Source organism: Silene latifolia, chromosome 7 (assembly GCF_048544455.1).
Source record: "Silene latifolia isolate original U9 population chromosome 7, ASM4854445v1, whole genome shotgun sequence".
Taxonomy (NCBI): Eukaryota; Viridiplantae; Streptophyta; class Magnoliopsida; order Caryophyllales; family Caryophyllaceae; genus Silene; species Silene latifolia.
This window is the reverse complement of record NC_133532.1, coordinates 123,600,454-123,606,453: the sequence shown is the minus strand read 5'-3', so window position 1 is coordinate 123,606,453 and position 6,000 is coordinate 123,600,454.

Sequence of the window (6,000 nt, the reverse complement as noted above, 5' to 3'; positions counted from 1 at the left end):
AACTTACCCACCATGACTATGTCAATGGGGAGCTCAAATTTCGGCTCTATTACGGCTACTAATTTTTTAAGGGGAGTGTTAGGGCGACATCGGGTGTTACTGAGTTCGGTAACACCCTAATAAAAAAATAAAAAAATAAAAAAAACAGAAAAATGATTTTTGTTTTGCGCCAAATTCGTAGGGATGAAACCGTAATTTGCAAATTTATTATATTAATAAGATAAAATATAAAAGATAATAATTAAAACTAAACTAAATCTAATATCTCCTATCTAATAGACAACAATAATCATAACAAACACATATCTTCATCTCTTCTTGATCATCGATAGTTGTATTCATGTCAAACTAAGCTAAGTATACGTTTACCAATTATCAAAAAAAAAAAAAAAATTGTACTGTCAAACCTGAAACAACAAAATACGTTACGGAAATTTCCTCCACTGGATCGATAATTATTAAGGTACGTTCAAGTGTTGAATGAAAGATGAAATATAATTATTTCATTGAATTTGTTGTAATTGTACAAACGAAAGATGAAATTTGCTCGATCATATTTTTACTACTCTGTAGATTCAATTGATTGTTTAACATGCTTCTATTTTACTTTCTTTTATGAGATTGATTCCGTTAAACATAAACATCAAATTATTTTCGCTGATGCTCGACGGTATTAAACATACACATTTTTTTTTGGTGTAAGGTAAGGTATATTGATCTCAAAAAAATAGATACACAGTGCCAAAAATGTTACAACCAGTGCCTATATTTTGCAAAAAACTGTATAAAGACGACATTTTAATAATCAAATTCGCCAACCACCTACAGTCACTTGGCTTCATAGTGCTTGCATTCATCCTCATTAATCTGGCTTTGATCTCCCTCCTAAGTTTTTGGATAATGACTTCAGGCCGAGTAACCACCTGATACATCCGTGCATCATTTCTAGCTTTCCACAGTGCATACATCAGAGCAACATGACATGCTCCAATATAATTCCTCACTAGCTTTGATTTTCCCCTTCCATTTCTATACCAATCAACCAGGTCCTTTAATGGGAACTGCACATTAATCAGATCCTGCAAAATCTGCAGACACTTCCCACTAAAGACACAGTCACATAGCAAATGATCATGAGTTTCAGGTGCTGCCATACATAAATCACAGTTGCCATCAATCTGTAAACCCATAGCAATCAGTCTATCCTTTTATGAGCAGCCTGTGATGCATCCAAGCCCAAAAAATAAACGAGTGCTTAGGGACATTGAGTCTATTCCAGCAAACATACCTCCATGATACTTCGGGAGCAAATCATTTTAGCCAATTGCATCCATCAAGAAGCCAGATACTCAAAGATCGAATTCTCAACCTTTCTAGAACCCCTACACCCACATCCCTTTCTTAATTCTCTTGTTTTCTTCCTTTTTTTCGTCCTCTTTTCTTTCTATTATAAACTCTACATATATACAGAAATCACAATATATCTCTACTCTCAAACTCTCAAACTATCTCCATTTCCTCATGAAAAAATCTTGCATGAAATCTTTCCATTATGATACTAGAATCTCAACAAAAGTGCATATATTCTTCCATAATTTTTTAAGAACTATTATTATTATTTTTGTTTAGAAAAATCATGTATTCAGGTTCATTTTTATCAGGGTTTTATTGCTGGGATTGGGAATTTTTAACTGCCCTTTTGCTTTTTAGTTCTCCTTCTTTTTAAAAAAAATCAAATCTTTCTTCACATAATCATATTATTACTGATTAACTAGATTAGATTAGCGAAATTAACAGTATCTCTTATAAAGCGGTTTTACACAAACTCTTGCGTAAGGCGACCTTAACACAAAAATTTACTATTAATTAGAAGAAATGGGACAGAGATCAGTACCAGGATGATCCTGTGACAAATGATGTGATATCCTGGGGAGATGAAGGAATAACGTTTGTTGTATGGAATTATATGTATATGTGTGAAGCAACATTTGATTTACTCTTTAAAAATCCATGCCTTCAGTAGTTATAATCAAAGGACAAGGAATTGGTACGGATGACCAACAAAGCACTCGGGTTTATTCTTATAATCAAGATAAATGACAAACGTGCTAGTACCTTATTAAAATTGATGAATGTTGATAATACTATTAAGTTATTAATTTTTCTTTTCTTTTGATAATGCAAGTTATGGACTCTCAAAGTTATTCAAATATTAACGAGACGCAAGATAAAGTAAATGGTGAAGCAACTCATTGGGAAGGACAAGATGGAGGAATTAATTTTTAAACCATTGACTTATTAGATGATGAAGAAACTATTCCAGAAAATTAATTTTTATTACTATTATTATTACTATTATTATTATTGTTATATTATTGTTATTATTATTATTATTATTATTATTATTATTATTATTATTATTATTTATTAATATATTCATTTTGATTAATATTATTAATAACATATTTATTTTTATTTTTATTTTTATTTTTTTTATATTACATATATTATTATTATTATTATTATTATTATTATTATTATTATTATTATTATTATTTATATTAATTTTTAAAATTATTTATAATATTTATATTATATTATACTTATGGTATTTATTTTTTTAGTTATTATACTTAATATATTGTATTATTTAATAGTATATTATTAGTAATAATGTTCTCGTTTTTATTACTAATATATTATTGTTATTATTACTGTATTTATTATTATATTGCTATTTTTTTATATACATTATTAGATTATTATTAGATTATATCAATATATTAATTATAATAATAATAATAATAATAATGAATAATATTGTTATAATATTTATTATTATTATTATTATTATTATTATTATTATTATTGGTATTAATTTTATTATTATTATTATTATTATTATAGTCTTTTATTTTTATTTCAGTACAGTTTAGTTCGGCTGAGTTCATATCAGATCAGATTAGTTTACCTACTTTATTTTTGAGTGTCTTAATGAATTATTTAACTTTCTATTTTGGGAATGTTTTTAATGAACAATTTGAAGTACATGGACAATTTTGTCCACTTGTTATCTAATAATTGTCCCTTTACAAAGGCATACAAATGATCGAGACAGAGGGAGTAATACGTAAACAAATGACCACACAAAGAGTGTATAAGATAAAGTATGCTTTAAATCTTTTGTTTTTTGGATTCCTATAAAACAATAAGTAACTCTAATATGAATATCGGTTTCAATTACTTAAATACGTAAACCCATATTAATATCCAAAATTTAACAAAAATAATTTTTTTAAAAGAACAAAATAATAAGTTAACAAGTCTCTCCAAGTACTCCCTACTGACTAGTCAGTAGTCACTACCTAACATAAGTCAATACCACAATGACATGTGTTTTATGTGCTCTTAATTGAATCATCTATTGCTAAGTTTAAGTTAAATCATGGTCTTGCCAAAGATCAGGAAAGATTAGTAATTATGCACGTGATAATGAACATGTATTCCCAGTAGCGGACCTATGATTTGTATACCAGAGGGGTACATTTTTTTTTTAATAATTATTTTTCAGTTAAAAACTTTTATTTTAGAATTGTTTACGTAAAATAACATTGAAGAGTAAAACAAATAGAAAAAAAAACGAAATTATTGACAAATAATATTTCTAAAAAGTGGATAGATATAACCATTTTTTAAACTTTTTAACAATTAACTCTAGTTGTTCAATGGTTTAGAGTTTTATATATTGCTAAGAGGTCTAAGGATCAAATCTTCTTTCAAACATTTTTTTACTCTAAATAAGTAAATAAATGGAGCTTGTCTGAAAATGCAAATAAATGCTTGATAAAAATAAAAAATTGCTGCTAACTGGATTCAAACCGCAGACCACTCAATCACACGGAGAGACAACTACCAACTGAACAAGAAGACAATGCTACTTATGTAAGATTATATTAGATATTTATTTCGAAACGGATTACAGGGGCACGTTCCCCGCCGTCACCTAGGTCCGCACGTAACGCTTAATCGGTTATTATTATTACTTTTTTTTTGTGGAAAGAATTTTTTTTTAATTTACTATTATTATCTTAAATTAATTAATGTTAGATTCCTAAACTACCCTTTACCACCAATAAGTTTAAAATTTGAATGTTGATGGAGGGAACACAAAATACATGAGTAAATTACAATAATACCCCGGGTGTCGCTCACTTTGAATAACACCCGGTGTCGCCAAATCATTTTCCATTTTTTAACCCATGAGCACCTGGGTCCGATTTTTTCTAGCTTAATTTCTGAAATGTTTTAGCTTAATTTCTACTCATTTCAGTTTAGTTCAGCTTTATTCAGTTTAGTTCAACTTCATTCAGTTCAGTTCAACCCATTTTTTCACAGATTAAGGTCGTATTCTTTTAGCCGGAAAGAAATTGAACTGAATAAACCTGAGCTGAACTGAATGAACCGGAAATAAGTCAATAAGAGTTAATTTGTGAAGAGATTAACTGAATGAAACTGAACTGAATTAAGGTAAGCTGAACTGGAAAATAATATGGTTTTAGATTAACTGATAAGATGTTGTTCTAATTACTTGTTGCGGTTTTGTGTTCGAGCCACTGCTGATGAAGCAATGTTAAAACTCAGGAGGGAGAGCTTTATCGCCCTAATGATCTTACCCGACTCGAATTCGAACTAAACCGGATAATATATAGACAAAAAAAAAAAAGAAAATTTTTACTGTTAGCTTTTGTCTAGACCTAGTTGTCACGCTCTCCTATTTACGGAGTATTTATTTAATCTATTCAATTCTCATTATCCCAAGTTCCCAAACTAAAATCAATCAGTCTTTATGAAATCGCAATTTTTCTATTGGCTTGTTTTTTTCATGGGCCCATTTAAACAAGTATATTAATGGAGCTACTTAGAGTAGGCAATGGGCCGTGCTGGGCCGGCCCGCATGCCGGCCCATCGTGCCTTCCCCAAAAATTGGCCCGGCCCAGGCACGGATATTGGGCTCTTCGGGCCGTGCCGTGCCAGGCCCACTGATCCAAACCTACGCCGCGGCCCGCTCAAGGCACGGCCATTTTTGTGCTTGGGCCGTGCCTGGCCCATGGGCTTTCCGTGCCTTGTCCGTGGGCCGGCCCATGTACTTTAATATTTTTTTTATTTAAAAAAAAACGTTATATAATTGATATATTTTTAGTACTTTTTGTTTAATATATATTTTATTAAATATATATTTTATTAAATATTAGCGTACTTTAAGTTTAATAAATGATGGTTAATGGTTTAAATATATATTTTGTTAAATGTTAATGTACTTTTTATTTAATAAATAATAATAAACGGGTCATTCTTCGTGCCGGACCGTGCCAAGCCCCTCGTGCTTGGTGCGTGTCGGGCTCCACCGTGCCTGGGCCGTGCCGTGCCTAGGCACGTATTTTTGAAGAAAATCGCGTCGGAGCCCGTCCAAAGCCCATTCGTGTCGTGCCCGTGCTTCCTCGATTTTCTCGCCGTGCCATGGGCCGTGCCGCCCACCGGCCCGCGGCCCTTTATGCCAACTCTAGAGCTACTAGTTCATAAATGTTGTGGGTTCATTGAGCAAAACTAATTTACCCGGACAACTTTAATGTTTGAGCAATTAGAGACGCTCTAATAAGTTTTTATTTTAAAACTCTAATGGTTGAACAATTAGCTTGTAATTTCTTGAAATCGCAATCAAATCCGTAAACCTAAGCTTGTTGTCACTAATTCATAACAATTGCTTTTATTTATGACCTTGATATATTGATGATGCAAAAATTATAGGGTTCTCTTAGTTACCTTACATGTTATACTCCTGTCTTTCGAATCATAGGTGAATGTACTCACTCCTTTTTATCGTTTTTTTTTTCAATTTTTTTCCTTTTTGGTTCATTTATTTAATATCTTCCATTATCATTGTTACTTGTACTCTTAATGAAAAACTCTTAGATTATCCAAAGTGCTCAAATCAACCTCTTT